Source organism: Urocampus carinirostris, chromosome 5 (genome assembly GCF_059441175.1).
Source record: "Urocampus carinirostris isolate Australia breed hairy pipefish chromosome 5, RoL_Ucar_1.0, whole genome shotgun sequence".
NCBI lineage: Eukaryota > Metazoa > Chordata > Actinopteri > Syngnathiformes > Syngnathidae > Urocampus > Urocampus carinirostris.
This window is the reverse complement of record NC_142353.1, coordinates 21924129-21941600: the sequence shown is the minus strand read 5'-3', so window position 1 is coordinate 21941600 and position 17472 is coordinate 21924129. Positions and strand designations below refer to the sequence as shown.

Here is a 17472-nt window from a genome sequence, read left to right as displayed (position 1 = left end):
AAAAACCTTATCTACCATAAACCATAGGTTCCCGACCTCTGGTATAGAAAATCAAACAGCGTCGTTGGACCCATCCAGTTTGGCCAACTGTCTAAATATTGTTACGGACGTCAAGTTACATGAAAACTATTGTTTTTTAACTCACATTCTCCAAACACAAATTGTCGTGCTAACAAATGAAAGTACTTTAGATTGACTTCCACGTTAAGATTGTCAGAGAACACTCCACTATTTACTCATTCACTAGGAGCTCAGCTACAGTTGAATGTAACTTTGACATATACAGCTGTCTATAGCGCTGATAGTTAACACACCTCAGACACTGAACTCACTCCAGAAATATATTTCATAATACATGGATGGGATTGTTGGACATTTGACGTTTTTGGTTGGTAAGCTTGATTGTTTTTTGGAGCGTACCCATCTTAAGTGACTTTGTTTTCATGTATCTGTCAAATCTTATCTGCGTTGACCAGAATTTGCTGCGAGCATGCAGAGTCGCTGGGTGTAACATTCAACTATTCAGTTGAATTAAACTTTAATTAAAGCCCTTTATCTGATTCTGAGACACATTGTGCATTCGAGATTAACCCCTTTTGTGTGAAAGGGTGCACTGTATTGTTGTTGCCATCCTTTTCTGTACCACGGACTGGTTTAATGTCTGACAAAATTCTCACCGCCTTGTCCAATAATAACATTAATAATATTAGAAAGAAGAGTAAATCGGCTGTGTAATTATGTTAAATATCCATCTTTCCTTGTAACATCGCACCAATATTAAATGACATGGTCAACTATCGTAACGTTTAACGCAAATGTCACATCAAGCCGCGTGCCAACTCACCAAATAAACCTTACGAGAAGTGTGTTGGAGTTATGTGGCCTCAGGGGGTTGCTTTTCATGTTCTCGACGTACAAATTCCATGCATCCTCAAACTGCAGCAATTGATTTTTTGCTCCATAACTAAATGTTTTTCAATTATCGTATTTTCTGCATTATAAGGTTTTTTTGTCATATATTTTCCATACATAAGGCACACCAGACTATAAGGCGCTACAGTAGGAGTGTCAATAAAACAGTCGGACAAATCAGTCAAACTTTATTAACCCCCTAACATCACGGGCCATCGGACTGTTGAGAAGCTAATACATGTTCAGACATGTACTGATACGGTGTCTGTACGATGTCACCAGTCACTGAAATACGTCATGCGACATTTCATTGGAAAGCTTAAACTCTTTAGACTCAAGAGATGCTGATCATTTAAAACAATACTCATCACAGAAACATCTTGATCAGTCTGAAACAAGATACCCCAAAAATATAAAGCCGGGGTAGCTCACGAAAGACGTCCTCTTGCAGCCATCACATTCGATGATAATACGCAACCATGGTCCCTTTACATCTGTGAGTGTAGTGAATCCATCCATCCTTTATCTGCACCGCCTATCCTCAGTCGGGGTCACAGGGGTGCTGGAGGACATCCCAGTAATCTTAGGGCAATGGGCAGGGGACACCCTGAAGTGGTTGCCAGCCAGTCACAGGGCACACAGAAACAACTCAACAACTCACTCGTTCATTCACACCTATGGACAATTTGGACCTCAAATGCATGTTTTTGAAATGTGGGAGGAAACCTCTCAATATTAATCCATAGATAAGGCACTCCGTATTATAGGGCGCATGGTCAGCTTTTGAAAGAATAGAAGGCTTTTAGTTGCGCTTTTGTGCGGAAAATACAATACAACCAATTTGTTAACTCTTCCATTGTGTCCAGCATAAACCTTGTAACATTAAATAGTGAGATACAGTTGACCATTCTCCGTGATGATCAAACACCGATTATCATTCAATGTGAACGTAGCGCTGTCAATAAAACAATGATAAGCAAAAAATAATGTCACTCATTTTTCTTTCTGGCCCTGTATCGGCCCACAGCCCGCTGGTATTGGACCACTGGTTTAGGGTGACGTACGTAGAAGATTTTTTCTAACATCTTACTTAATTTGAAAAAAAATTATAAATCAAACTGCACATGTTTTGGGGAAAAGTTATTTTATTACACGTATTGATATTCTCTCATTATACACTGTCAGGGTTGGGTAGGGTTACTTTAACTGGATTACTTTCAATTACTTTTGGATTACTCCAATACCAAATATGCTAATAAAAGACAAAAGAAACTAAATATGAATAAAATGACTAAATTTTGTGCAGGCTTGGGGAGTAACGGAATACATGGAACGGCAAAAATGATGTTGGCAAGCTGTTTGGATTTATTTTCATTTTGTTTCTGTCGCCTTTTATGTTAGTTTTGCCGGAGATCAAAGATCAAAGCCAGGAGAGAAAGCTCACCACGTGTTGTGAGTCATAATTTTATTACACAGGTTAGCGCACATCCAAAAAGAGACACGTATGTTTGTTAATCTACAATTATAACATTGTTCTAGATAAAACTGCTTAATTTATATTTATGTATATTACTCACAAAGTCTTTATGAAGCCCACGAGATTCTAAACCAAATGAAGAGAAAGGCATTGTGGGAAGTAATCCAGTCAACCTGAAAGATATAAATAGAAGCATGGCCACACATATTTAATAACATTTGTCACATGCTTAATTTGAGCTATACAGATTTTTAATCACTTTTGTTTTCTCTAAAATTTGTACCCGGTAACGTCCTAAAAATAGTGTAATAATGAGATAAGACTCATTGCCTTATCCTACTTCATCTTCATCTTCGTCTTAGTGGCTTAGAGGTTAGGATTCGGCGTACTTACCGTCAACTATCAGCGTTCGATTCCCATTGCAATGCAATTGTGGTCTGTATTAAATATCGACTGTTCAATGATTTAACAAATATGATAATTCACCGGTATGCCTTTCTCAATCCTTTTGTACATAAGGGTTTATGTTCCAGTTTCAGGCCAATCTGGAGTTCTTGGTTGCGCCAGATGGTTCAGAAAATACAATATTAACTCCTGGTTTGGGTAAAAGGATTGTAATGAACAAGAAAAAATCAGGGGGATCTTTACCGCCTCCGTCATGAGTCAGAATTAGGTCAGCCGTGTTGACATACTTACCTTTCAGCTCCTTACGACTTTTATCTGATCTCATTTTCATGTCCAGCCTCTCGAACCTATGCACGACTTCCACTCAACAGCAGTTTCTTAGACGCTCCACCCGTACACCACACGGCAAAGCTTCTGGCAGCAATTCAAACGACATCCTTCAAACGAGCCCGTCGCGCTTGTTTGTCTTACTCCATAACCCTAAATTACGGCTGGAGCCTCTCGCTCATTACGCTTCCGCTGATAAATGACACAGCAGCGCCGTGTGTTTTCACTTTGCGATGGAGTGAAGTGATTATGTGTAAAAGCTAATTGGGCAAATGATTAGACCTGCTGCCTCCATAATTAACGAGAACATTATGCCGCCAACTCCGTGTCCTCCCAGTTAAGCGACTGCCGGAAAGAAAAATGGCTTGAAAATGCTTGAATATTGATAGACAGCGGACAAAAGATTGACTGGTACAAACAACCGATTCAGTCTTATTTTCAAAGCCAGAATAGTCGGTAGACCCAAACGCATAACGTTTCACACCAAGCTTTATTGCGGAAGCGGAGAAGTCAGGCGCGGGAAAATAAATGCCAGCGATTCGGTGATCGCTGGGCAGGAGAAGCAGGAAACCCACAAGATCAGTGCGTGATCGGAGGGGAGAAATGAGTCGAGCGGCCGGGACGGGAGATCGGAGCGTGGTCGGTGGGCGGAAACAAGATGGGCAGCCGGGACGGGAGATCGGAGTGTGGTCGGTGGATGGGAACAAGTCGGGCAGCTGGGACGGGAGATCGGAGCGTGGTCGGAGGAAGGAAAGTCAGGTAGCCGGAGACAATTGGGAAGCCAGGGGCAGAGGAGCAGGATACAGGATAGGACGGGACAGACGGGAGCCAGAGTCAAAAAGTGCTTGCCTTGCATGTGCGAAAGTTCGCTGACTGACTGACCAGGAGTGAATGAGAGTACTGAGATTAAATAGAAGGGGAACCAATCAGGAAACAAGCAGCAGCTAAAGCCAAACGAGCGGGCAATGGGCAAATCATGACACTTATGTATGACACTTATCAAGAGGGTCCTTGCTTTGACATCAGAGGTGGTGTAGGGCTCCTTACTGAGAAACAGTAATTAGTTACAGTTACTAGTTACTTCATTTAAAAAGTGTAGTCAGGTACCCTATAGATTTCTGACACTAAAAAGTAGTACATTACTCTAAAAGTAACTTTTGCCCAATTATCCGTTTGTTACCATTTTTACCCCCATTCTCCTCAGTAGACTCTCCTCAATTGGAATCACCCACACCCCCCTCCAATGGTTCCATTCCTACCTCACTGACCACACTCAGTTTATTCAATGCAAGTCCTTCTACTCAGTACTCTACATTTCCTGAAAACCCAATTCCACACTTCTATTCTCCTCACTGACCTCCTGCCTTTCTGAAGTAAAATCATTGTTCAACGCCAACTTTAAAATTAAAAAGCAATAAGACTTAATTTCTTATTAGCACCAAATCCACCCTGTCTAAAGTTGACACCTTCTGCTTCTCCATCGACAACTCTTTTGTCTTTCCCTCCACTCAGGGAAAGAGTCTGGGTGTCATCCTTGAAAGTACTCGCTCCTTTCACTCTCATATTTATAACATCGCCCGGTCAGCTTACTTTCACTTTTGCCTCCATCAACCGTCTTCGCCTCTCACTACCACCTGACCTCTGCTACCCTGTCCATCTTCCAATCCAGACTCTCAAAACTTTTTTTCTTAACTAATTTGTTTTTATTTTTTATATTTGTCAGGTTTGTATGAAGGTGTGGTGGTACCAACAGTGATGGATGGCTCAGAGGCTTAGGGTTTGAGAGTAAATTAGCATATTTAGGTTACATTTTTTACATCAGATGTTTGCGTAGTATGTGTGGAATTACATGACTGAATGGGTTAAGTAATAAGGAAGTAATTAAAAGAATTGCTGTGGGGAGACAGCTTGCCCTGAGCGTTGATGAAAATTTTCCGAGATCGTTTGGACATATCAAAGGAATGGATAAAGGCCGTTTGACTTAAAGAGTTTGTAGTGCAGAGGTGGTGGGATATTAAATGAGAAGAAGGCCTAAATATGGTTAGATGGATGAGGCGAACCATTCTCTGGATGTGAGGTCAGATAATTTAATGGATGCAAGTGTGTGTGCTAGGGATAGATGTGAATGGGGAAGAATAGTTAAGAATTACTGATATTGACTTATATGATGCGGAGGGGGTAAACCAGTGTATGCTGTCAGGTCTCTCTGCTGATGAAGTGTCGCATGGCACAGCAACTCACCCCTTGTTGTGCTGTGGGCTCAATGTTTGGTGTCAGATTGGAAAGAGCCAACTGAGATGAATGTTCGGTGAATGTGAGTTCTTGACTCTAGCCACCTCCTAGTAGGGGGATATGACTTGGGTATATAGATACCGGTAGATAGATTATATTGCTATCCTTATTCTGTGTACAGCATCCTGAAAACGCTTCAAGATAAAATGCATTATTATTATCTAGTTACATATTACCATATGTACTCGTACAGAAGCAAGCCCCTACAACTGCTCTAAAATAGCTACATAATAAAAGAAATTGAAGAAAATGTGTACACCAACCTGTGGACCTTTCATACTTTTTGGCTCGTGAAATGTTCAGCGCTTGCAAACGAACACTTAGCCACTTTATATATTGTTTCTGGGCTTCAAACCAATCGAAGATATCCTTCTCTGTTTGGTACTGTCCAAGGCATAATAAATTGCAAAAAATATTTTCTAAAAAAAAAAAAAAGAAGACAACTCAACACACTTTTACTGTAAATTCTGTGCTCACATTTACCCCATGTATTTCCCGTTGGTTAGTTGTTCCTGTCTAAACCACGCCCCCCGCCCCTCATGCTGCTTGTGATTCACTTCTGGTGACACACAACAAAAAGTGTGCATATAAACTGAAACCCTGATTTCAAAATTTTATAGTTAGAAATTCAGCTTGGATTCAAATATACTGTATATGGTAGGCAGAATATCTCAATGATGGGGAATTCAGCGTTCTCGCACTCTGTGCTTGAGACAGTAACTGTCTCCAGTTGTACTTTGTAGGTAAATATAAATATGCCCACTCTTTAGAGAATGTTATTGGTTGATCGAACACGGGTGATGCTGTATTCAGCAGAGGACAATAATGAATGATCTGCATTTAATTAGTGGTGGAATAACGTAGTGACACACCAAAAAGTAATTTCAGTAGAGTTCCTGTATTCTTAATGATAATAAGGTAAAGTACTCATTACTGAGATAAGTGATTGTGTTTTAGGAAAGCAATCCTTTGTAAAGCATTCGTCCTGACATTGATGGTAAGCATTTGGGTAAATTAGGTACTGATTTCATAACCTCATGGGTATGTGTGACACCTAATAATCACTAGTAGCTTATCTTATATGAGAGGATAACTGGACTGGAAAGCATTTACACGGATTTAGAATTTCCGTATGTCATTTAGATTTACAGTTTCTTCTAATCAACAACTGTAGTCTACATGTTTTGGGGATCCACTTACATATTTTCTTTTTTAACATGTATTTTTCAAACCCATAATTATTTTCACTTGTAATTTAATTTTGTATTTGTAAAGTCTGGCAAACAACTGGCAGCAACCGCATACAACGCCACTGGATATTGTCATTTTGCTTCTGGCAATGGGTGTGCAGGTGCAATTTTTAAAGGAAAACGGTGCTGTGGCAATGGCGTTGAGCAACCACAAAAGAAAATAACACAGAATTACGACTTATCACGTCTGTGTTGTAATCAGGCACTATTCTCCAAAGTCTGGTTTCCCTGGTGCTGTTGACTTAAAGAATAGGACTACATTTTACCTGATGCAGCCCTCATTCACGCTTTATTTCTGTCAAAGGCGTCAATGCCAAATTACCCACGTGATTTCTGCCAGGTGTGCGCAGGGCTTACCTGGGACAAGCTGAAACTGGCAGTGAGCGGTCTCTAGTGGTAGAGTCTGAATATTCTTGTAACTTGGATTTTTCCCTGGGCAAGCTTTTTGTGTGAAAGACATCTCGTATCTTAAATTTCTCAAGTGTCAAGCAGCTTGTAGGTAGAGGTATCACTGTGATTTAGGGTTGGGGGCCTATAAGGCACTGGGATAAACCCTTGGTAGGCATCTTGCTTGAACATCATAGTCCCCCCAAAAATATGTAGTCGATGGAGAACACAAGAAGGTGGCCTTGTCACTCGGGTCAGGGTGACAGAACACACTCTTCTGTTCAACAGCAGAGCCCGACAGCTTTCACTGGTTTACCCCTGCCGCATCATACAGGTGCCCTGCCCATCCCTTAGAACGCGTCCAAACAACCCACCAATCACAATCAGCCTACCTCTCCAAATTATTTGTATTACTATCAAAAACCCCAAAAGTTAATACATCCCTGCTATGTTATCAGACGCTCTTTAAATATGTTTTCTTGACAGCTATTCTTAATTTAATCAATAAACCTACCTGGTTTACTTAGGTTTGCAAGTTTACCATTCATTAATATGGGCTTTACCCTTTTCTGACTGCAATTGAATCAGGTAAGTATTACTATGTGTGTACTTTGCATTCGCTCTTGTTTTGTCTGTGAAATTAAAAATCTTCTTCCTTGAGCACTGACAGCTGATCATTACCGAGTTTTTCTGACGTCTTGGCTTGGACACTCTTAAAAATCAATCGGGTTCTTGTTCAGAAATCCTTGTAAAACGAATACTGGCATCAGAGTGTAGCGTTTGATTTGTCATTCGTCAAACAGCGCCTCACAATCCCCAGACCTCTTCTGTCTGTTTTCTCCAATTTATCAGCCTGGAAAATGCATGCTGCTCCCAAAGATTGGGTAATAAAACAAAATAAAGGGCTTAAGAGTGAGATAGGCATTAATGCTTGGCCAGTGAATGTTAATTAAGCGCCACGTCTCTCGCTCGACATCGATGGTGATGCGCCAAGGGCTTGTCGTTTACTTTTTATCACATTGAACAGGCTTGATTGAAAAAGACAGCGTTGGAAGGGAACCATCAAAGCCTAAAGGTTCACAAAAACCTTAAAAAGTTGATTACGTTTCAAAGTAAACATTCAGATAACTTGTGGGACTGATTGTCCATCTTTTGTGTACAGTTGGAACCCCTATTCAATATGAACGTACTAAATGTTCTTGATTTAAAACTATTAAAAAAGAACATTATCCGTCCATTTGTTTGTATAAATCACTCTTTAAATGTTTGATTACACTACTGCATAATGAGCCTATATGCGTATAAAAAATAGAAGAACAATAGACGGGGTATTCCAGAATACTTGGGCAGATTTGAAGTCCACATATCTCCTTAACTATAAATGGTAGTAAGATTAAAGTTGGGCCGTTTTAAAGCTGATTACATTCGATTTTTTTAAAGACTATTGATTTTCAATTTCTTTTCAGACCCGTTAATTGTGTTCACTCAACCAGACAAGGAGTTTTGTTTGCTTGAATTTGCAAAAACTAATTTATGGACGGCATCACTGCGGCTGACCGGTTAGCGCGTCCGTGGCACAGTTCTGAGGTCATGAGATCGAATCTTCCTCTGTGGAGTTTGCATGTTCTCCCCGTGCTTGTGTGGGTTTACTCCGGGCCCTCCGGTTTCCTCACACATTCCAAAAACATGCATGCCAGGTTAATTGGCCGGTCCAAATTGTCCTTAGGTGTAAATGAGCGAGTGAGTTGTCTTCGTGTGCCCTGCGACTGGCTGGCAACCAGTTGAGGGTGTCCTCTCCCCAAGCCCGAAAATGGCTGTGATGGGCTCCAGCTTCCCTGCGACCCTACTGAGCATAAGCGGTGCAGATAATGGATGGATGGATGATTCATGGACTGTTGTTCAACGTGCAATATGCAGAAAATTCAGAAAGGAGTCATCATAGAGGAAGCCCGTTGTGAGATGACAAGTTAAATTCATAAAAGATTGGTGCTTATGCGCAGCTAAAAGAACAGGATGCCCCTCAACATCAAGTTCGAACTACTTTCCAGCGTAGCCCACATAAATCAAACAGAATAGCCAATCAGAAACTCCAGTGTCCTACAACAACTGTTTGGCATGTTTTAAGAAGATGACTGCACATGACGCCTTGCTTGCTACAGTAAGTCCACCGGTTGAAGGACACCAATAAACCTGGTCGCTGTAGCTGCAGTTGAAGTTCCACACTTCACCCTTTAACATTCTCATGGTGTCGTCTATTACGTCCACCCTGAAACACTGCACAAAATGGCGCAGTGCAGAATTTGAAGAAAATCTTTTTTCTGAAAATGTGAAAACCGTCTCGAGTAGCGTTTCTCAACTGGTGGTACCGGACCAAAAAGTAGGTGGCTGACATATTTTCAGTGGGCCGTGGGCCTTTGCCCCGGCAAAACATTGCCAAGAAGAAGAAAAAAAATCAAAGGGTCGATCGCACACCATGGCGATAACTCCTCCTGCTCAATCTCTTCCTCCTGTTCAGTCAATTGGTGCTGTCCCAATTGTGTTGGAGAGAGACCTCCTCTCATTTAAAATAATCTGTCCTAAAAATGATAAGGGGAAGGAAAGGTAAGAAACATATTAATATTGGATTACAGCACAATAACATTAAGCGACTGGCACCTAACGAAAAAAAAAACTGAGAATAAAGGACAAAATATTCATTTACATTTTAACCTGCCTTTTTGTTTACTGGCCCTCAGCATTTTTTTTGCCTGGAGTTTCTTGAAAAACTGATCCAATGATGTGTGTGTCATGAACCAGAACAAGCACTCGGATCCAATAGCGTCAGTTAAAGGATTTATTTGGACAAGGTTCGGTGGAGCAGGCTTGGGACGTCGTCTCTTGGTAGAAGAAAGCCTCTTTGGACGATATGGCAACTCCGTGGTGAAAACGCGTGATGAGTAACGTAGCAGGTAAGTCGGTGGCCGGGACGGAAGAGTAGATCGTAAACTTTTAACAGACAAGGGTCAGGCAACGAGAATCAGACTTGGAATACACAAAGGGGTCGTGGTACCTTGAATGTTGGAGGCTCACTCAGGGAAACGAGGAGTACACTCGAACCTCCATCTCTGGACGCTGACAGCTTATGTAGAAAGCTTCCACCAATCAGGAAATCGCGTTCCAGCACACCAGCTGATTACCTCAGGTGGCTCCAGTTAGGTAATCACGACAGTGTGCTTTTGCCAGCTTGTTACATTCCGTCAGATATTTTGAGACAAACGTCATTATAATGAGCGATAGCCCGACCTGTCAACACTTTTTCGGGGTAATTCATTACTACAAATTCTGACACTTCATGGAATTTTGCCTGAACATCTTTAATATGGGCTGATAGAATGATTGCTGCGTCCTCCTTCTTGCCATTTCTGAACTCCTGCACGGAAGTGTGTGTTTTCATACCTTAGCAGCACGCACTTTACTATATTTTTGACTTTGTATCCTGAAATGTCTTTGTAAATAGAGGCAATATTTTCCTATTCAAGTACCGTAAATTCCGGACTATAGAGCGCACCTGATTATAAGCCGCACCCACCACACTTTAAGAGGATAACCGCTTTTGTACTTACACAAGGCGCACCTGTATATAAGCCGCATGCGCCCACATTAAAACATGTAATACTATCACAAATTTAACCCAAACCCGACTTTGAGTCCCGCGATTATAACTGAATATAAAGTACACAGTCCAAAAACCACAGCCGGCAAAATGAACGGAAAATGATACCGGTACTTAAGGTTTGATACAGACCTGCATAGTCCAGGTCCCGTTGAAAACAATCCAAGGGAAAAAAAATTATATTTCCAAAGGTAAGGGTGGGAAAAATATATATCCACTATTGTCCACTGCGTCCACAAACACGTCTCACCTTTACTCCACTCCCGGTCAGCCCCCGTTGTTTTCGCCCCTTCTTTTTGATTCGCCCATTGGAAAACATATCAGAATAAGTCTCTAAAATAAATACATTACAAAAATATACAGTTGCAAATAAAAATTATACATGGTTACACATATTTACAAAGAAAGACGGTACACCGAGAGAGTTTTCAAAGCTTTAATGATAATATTATAACTTTCATCCCAAACCGTGCCTGTGAAGGGTAGCAAAACGCTACTAGCAACACGCTCGCAACACAGTAAATGGCTCTGTTAAAAAAACATGCCATACTTGTAGTAATCACGGTAAACCGTCCTCATCTTCCTCCTTATAACTGACGTCATCAAAGTCGTCTTCCCCAGTATGGGAAAGAGACTATGTCATATAAACGTCGTCCCACGCTCCCTTATTCAAAAACACGCTAGCAACACGCTCGCAAAGTAAAGTTTACGTGCAGTAGCTCTGTTTCCTTCTTTATCGGACTGCTCGATTACATTTAGCTTGAAAGCTGCGTCATGTGCCTTTCTTTTTGCAATTTGCATGGTGAGGATATTTCTACGCTAATTTAATTTGTGCACAAGCTAAGAATTGTCAGTCTTCCTCGGCGCATATATTCCACCGGTCTAAATCTTACCTTTTGTAAGCTGGCGGCTGTTAGAAAAATTACATAAATTGGCTGGATCACTGAATAAGCCACAGGGTTGAACGTTTGGGAAAAAAGTAGCGGCTTATAGTCCGGAATTTACGGTAATTTGTAACCTGAAACTTTTGTATGTACTACATTTGTAAGCAGAGGTAGCACTGTAGCTCCTTGACATTTCTTTTCGTCCGCACGAGGCAAACTGTTGTCGCGGCGACCACTCAGTCAAGTGGCCCTCGCCGATGTTCCTGCTAATGGCTTTGCTATCTTTCCTTCCGTCGCAGGTGCCTCCGAGACCCTACAGCAACAACTGAGAAGGACGCTGGAAAGTGAAAGAAGAGCATCTATCTTATTTTTGACAGCACTCTGCCAACAGGATATAAATCCGGCCTTTGGACTCTATGCACCAAAAGAGAAAACACATCCCTGACGCAAGGGACATTGAAACAAAAATGGGGAGGTGGCCTGTTTCTATAAAAAGTCAACAAAACTTTATTTAAACTGACTAAATCCCAACAGTTTTCTTTACATTATGATGTAGGATGTGTCCAAACAAAACATGTTCCTGATCAATATTATATTGTAGATTATCAGTTAAAAAGTTGGGCGCCATGGCGGCTGGGTGGCCAGCTCACAACCCCACGGTGCGGAGGTCCAGGGTTCAATTTCAGCTAGCGCAATCTCCCTATGCGGAATATTCATGTTCTCCCCGTGCCTGCGTGGGTTTCCTCTGGGCACTCCAGTTTCCTCCCAAATTCCCAAAACATGCATGTCAGGTAAACTGGCCAGTCCAAATAGTCCCTAGGTGTAAATGAGCGAGTAAGCTGTCTGTTCCTGTGTGCCCTGCGACTGGCTGGCAACCATTTCAGGGTGTCCCCTGCCCACTGACCGAAGGTAGCTGGGATGGGCTCCAGCTCCCCCATGACTCCAGTGAGGATAAGCGGTGAGGCAAATGGATGAATGGAGTTAAGAAGTAAAATCCTACTATTCTAATCCACTTCAGAAGGGCGACCCTTTAACGTACTGATGACATTGTACCTTCTCAGGGCTCAAATAACAATCAATCATTGCTCAGCTTTAGAAAATAGATGAGCTGTGATCAGTTATTGGCAGGGATGCACCTACCTGAAAACCTTTGGCCAAACAAAAATATAAAATCCTTGGCCAATAAACAGAAATAGAAACAAATAGATAAATACATAAACATAAACAAAACGATTTTTGTAACGTTAAATAAACTGCAGCATTAAAAACATATTTTGTTTTTTTTCTTTTGTGTCAGCACCAAGGAAAACGGCAAGCTGCTCTTTTTCACAACGCATGCGCAATAAATACAAAACACAACGGTGACATACTTGGTGAGAAATTAGTCCATGTTTTTCCCAACATTCATATAAATATATGGTACTTGTACATTCATAAAAGAAGCAAAACGAAAGGTTTGACAGTACCTTATTCGATATTTACAACATACTCACAATATTTCAACTTTTTTACCCAAAAATCAAGTCCTCAATTTTTACATCTGATATTAACATGTATTGAAGGCATCTACCAAAAATGCTACATTTCTCTCTTTCCGTATCACCAGCATCAATATCCTTTAATTTATTGTCTTTCTTTTAATCCTTGGGGAACGCTAACAATGAATGCAATCCAGTCCATTACCATGGCAACCACCAATGACAATAAGACAAGACAGGTCAGTGTTGCAATCTGGCACTATTCTCCACAGTTTGGTGTCCCTGACTCTGTCGTTTAGAAATTTAGGGTTCACATTTTATTTGACGCAGCCATTTGTTTTTGACGCAATACTAAATATGTGCTTGTCCTTGTAATTGCTACCTTCAATGATCACATGATCTGAAAACATGTAACGTGAACAACTCTGAACAGAAATGAAAACGACTCAAATGAAAACGGTGTCAGGTGTGCAGGGGCACGGAACTGCTGACATTCTGTTGCCAAAGGATTCCATACCAAATTTTCGACGGGGTTGGCGCCAAGTGTGTACCAGGTTCAAAATGGCAGAAATTGATGTAAATTAGTTATCTTTAGTGGCTGCTCAAAGCTTGGGAGTTATTTTGAGATATATTTTCTTTTTGATGTATTTGATGAGTTATCATCAATGAAAAAGCATTGAGGAAAACAATAGTGGGCATAAGTTAAAAAAAAAGTGTCTGTTTTTGCGCTAGGGTTCCCCTGAACATTTCAAGTGGTCAGTAAAAACAAAAATTGGAAAGGACATTCCATGGTCAAAATACCTCGAGTGTAGATAAAGTTATTACTAACCCCAAGGGTTAAGCCTGCAGCTTTAAACATAGTGCAGCTCGTTCAAAGACAAAATTGAGTTTCATTCTTAAATTTAAGCATGCGGCTTTTAGTCAGGTGAGCTTTGTTGTCCGGAATTTATGGTAGCATCCATCTTGTTCAAATCTCCCCCCGTGGAAACCAGCTTCACAAGGCTTGCTTCACTGATAAGAAACCGCTTGGTCATTCTTAGTCAAAAATAATTTAGTGCATCCCAAGTTGTTACATTATCTCCCGAGCTACTGTGGTGTTGTTTTTACTCTGTGGAAAGCTGAACAGAGGAATATGCCAAAGTAGTCTAAACATGACGATCATGTTAATACTGCAACCTGTGGTATCTTACACAGTGGGTGGATATTTTTCCAATTGTTGTCAACTAACAACCAATCCTGGTTATTCAGATTAAACCCATATTGATCCTTTTCTAAACCCTGAGCAATGGTAATGTCGTTTTCGTTAAACAGAACTTCTAAAACGGCCCTTTAATTTCGAACTTCACCCAGTTTGCCATACCTGTGGGCTTCTTTGCTTAAAGTCTGCAATCAAGGGAGCCAGACAGTTTTTTCAGCTACACGTGTCTATATCAGTAATTTACCATGCCCAGGTTTGTGGTTTGGGCACCATATGAAGGAACCTAGCCCTCGGGGCGCTCTTGTGCTTAATTCTGATGGAACGTCATCTTAGTGCTATGCATTTTTTGGGGCTGCAATTTTACACTCATATTCAACTCAATGGCTTTGTGGGGGCATCTGTCCCAGTACCTCGGTTAAAACAGCTATTAAACGGTGGTTAGATAACTCAGTGGAAGCTGATGTGATTTTACTCGACAGAAGGTGGAGTTTACTTGAAAGTGTGTGTTTGTGTGTCTTCGAGAGCACTACTTGCCCTTTGTTGGACTGAAGTCAGGGAAAAGGGATGTCTGGTCAGTACACGCCATGTCCGGACATCGTATTTATCATGCATCACTATTATAAACACAATTTGATAAGAAAGTATTAATTTGCATCAAATTTTCCTTTCTATCCAAATAAACACGAGCATGTTCTATGATATATCATGCTATATTTTAGGCCTTTTTCTAACAGACTTTTAACATTTGAATAAAGGATATTTTTGATATACCTTCCGAAGTTCCGATCACCGAGAGGTGTCAATAACTGAGCGCTACAACTCTTTATAGACATGGTGGAATTGTGTGAACAAATTTCAAGCTGGCTCTTAGTTTGCTGCAAGACTCTACTCTGTTTTTGCTCTTTTCACTTTCAACGTTGCAACAGATGTTGTTTTTCAATGCAGGGCAACATATCAAGGCAAACATTCTAACTTTTGTTCAATTCAGAACTTGAATAACAATCTAAAGTTCTGGGATTTTAAGTTTTCGTGTACAGACGCTCCCCTACTTACTAACGAGAGACATTCCGGACGATCGTTTGTAAGTTGAATTTGTTTGTAGGTTGCTTCAGTGCTATATTTTTTATGTTTAAGGTTTATATGAGTATGTCTAAGGCTTGTATAAGTAACCTGTATTGTTTTGTACTAAAACATAATCATTTGATAAAAGAATATGCTCTATAAAGATATATAAACTTAAGTTTAACTTAATTTTGGAAGATGCGCTTCAAGAGGTCCTCCTCAGTGGTTAAAAGTGGCAGAAAAAAAGTGTTTCGACCATTTTCTCAACCGCATCAAGCTTTCTTATTCCACTTTCATTTTTCGTGTCTACCATTTTTCAACTCGAATGTTCGTAAGTATGGGAGCGTCTGTATATGGTATCAGGTTGAAAATATGTCCAAGCGGTAAACATCGGAAATTTACTGGGATAATTTTATTCCTGATTGTAGGAATTCAATTAAAGGCCATTTTTAGTTGTAAATGATCAGACTGAGATTCAAACATTGGGAGTAGTGGTAAGATCTTGAGCCGAGGGCCAAAATGTCAATCATTACGTTCGAGTTGAGGCCGGGCATCTCTCTCGCATAGTTTTTTTCTTAATTATCCACCCGTCAATTGTTATCTGTCTCTTTTATCTTTGTGGAGGATCCGTGTAATGGATCCCGTCCTCTTGTGCAGAGCAACCAGTGTCAACGCGCACAGCGGCACACTCACCGCTCTTCCTCCCGAGTCCTCACAGATAAAATATGACATTTCGGGTTTGCTTCGGTCTCGTTCCCTCAAATCAAGTGAATTAGTCGGGCTCAGGCTGTGTTGGGCTTTATTAACCAGGTCAGGTCAGATTTTTTTAGGCCCAATCTTATCTCTAAACTATCCTGAGGCCTCAGGACAGCACTACTCACTTCCTAAACAGCGGTATGACCAAAACAGAATTTTGATATGGACAAAACATATGCACACATGTTTTTAATCAATAAATATGTTTAATCCAAAAATGAAAATAAGTGTTTAAGCATGCAAAAGAAGAACAGTTTGTGCTATAGTTTCACCGACATCTCTATTTAGAACCTTCATTTTTAAAAATAATAATAATGATAATAATTTGGATCATAGGCAAAAATACCTGAACTGAAATTTTAAATACTTGTGTGTCAAGAAATTTGTATTTATTTTACAAAACACATGGCTCACTTCGAAGGAGTTGATGTGTTTGTCCCCCTTCTAGGTAAGGGTACCACCTAGAATCAAAAGGCTAAGCAAAGAAAAGAAAAGGAAAAATGGTGCGGTTTGATCATTTTGAGTCTCTGCGTTTGATATTCTTCCTTGTGCTTTGTAGCACTTGTTATTGGTGTCACTACACAATACAATGACTTCTGGTGGTCAAATATTACTCTGTCCTTTTAAAGCAGTGTTAATCAACTGGTGGGTCATGACCCAAAAGTCAGCCAGAGGCCTCTTTTCAGTGGATTGCTGGCCTCTGCCTTAGCAAAATAATGCTAGGGGAAAGAAACAAAAACTGAGGGTCAATTACACTTGTTAACTGTAGTTGGTGTCATGCTCTACAAATGTGAGTTTAGACTCACGGTTTCAGTCCACAGAAAAAGACTGGTGAAGTCTAGATACAGTATAGCGAAAGATACACCAAATGAAATATGAATGATAAGTTTATTCTGTTTTAAATATTGGACACCAGCTAAAGAGATTGCATAGGATGCCAGTTTGTTATTTTGACTATTATCACGCACTAACTATCTGGAACTGATTATTGTCATTGTCATAACTGCCAAACATGTTGCTGTTCTTTGATTTCACTCTCTTTAGGGCAGATCTGCTTTTGTAACCTAGAAGATTTAATAAAAAGAAAGAACTCAGTTTGGAATCTCTTGTCTGAGGTTTGGGCTCTCTACTCTGTTCTTGCAAGTTCAAAATAATTTATGTCTTCTCTCCTTATTTTGAGTGTCTACTAAACTTTAAACGTATCATGACATATGGATTTTATCATCTTGAATACAAAGTAGGACATACAACTCAGTGTGTTTTGTGCTGCGAGGTGTTAGCACATGAAAACATGAATTCTTTATTTCATGTTTTCATATGTTGAGTTTTAAAATTGGCTTAAGGGATTTGAAGCCTTTTACATTTCAAAAAATGAAGGAATGGGAATATTAC

At 40.4% G+C, this 17472-nt stretch overlaps 1 protein-coding gene across 1 annotated transcript in view; it reads left to right on the top strand.

Moving 5' to 3' along the window:
- Positions 1–17139, top strand: part of prr16 (proline rich 16) — a 46950-nt gene extending 29811 nt beyond the window's left edge. Inside the window, exon 4 of the mRNA XM_088336163.1 lies at positions 11886–17139. The gene's annotated coding sequence lies outside the window, so the exon portion shown is untranslated. The remainder of the gene's footprint in view (positions 1–11885) is intronic.
- Positions 17140–17472: the final 333 nt, after the last annotated feature.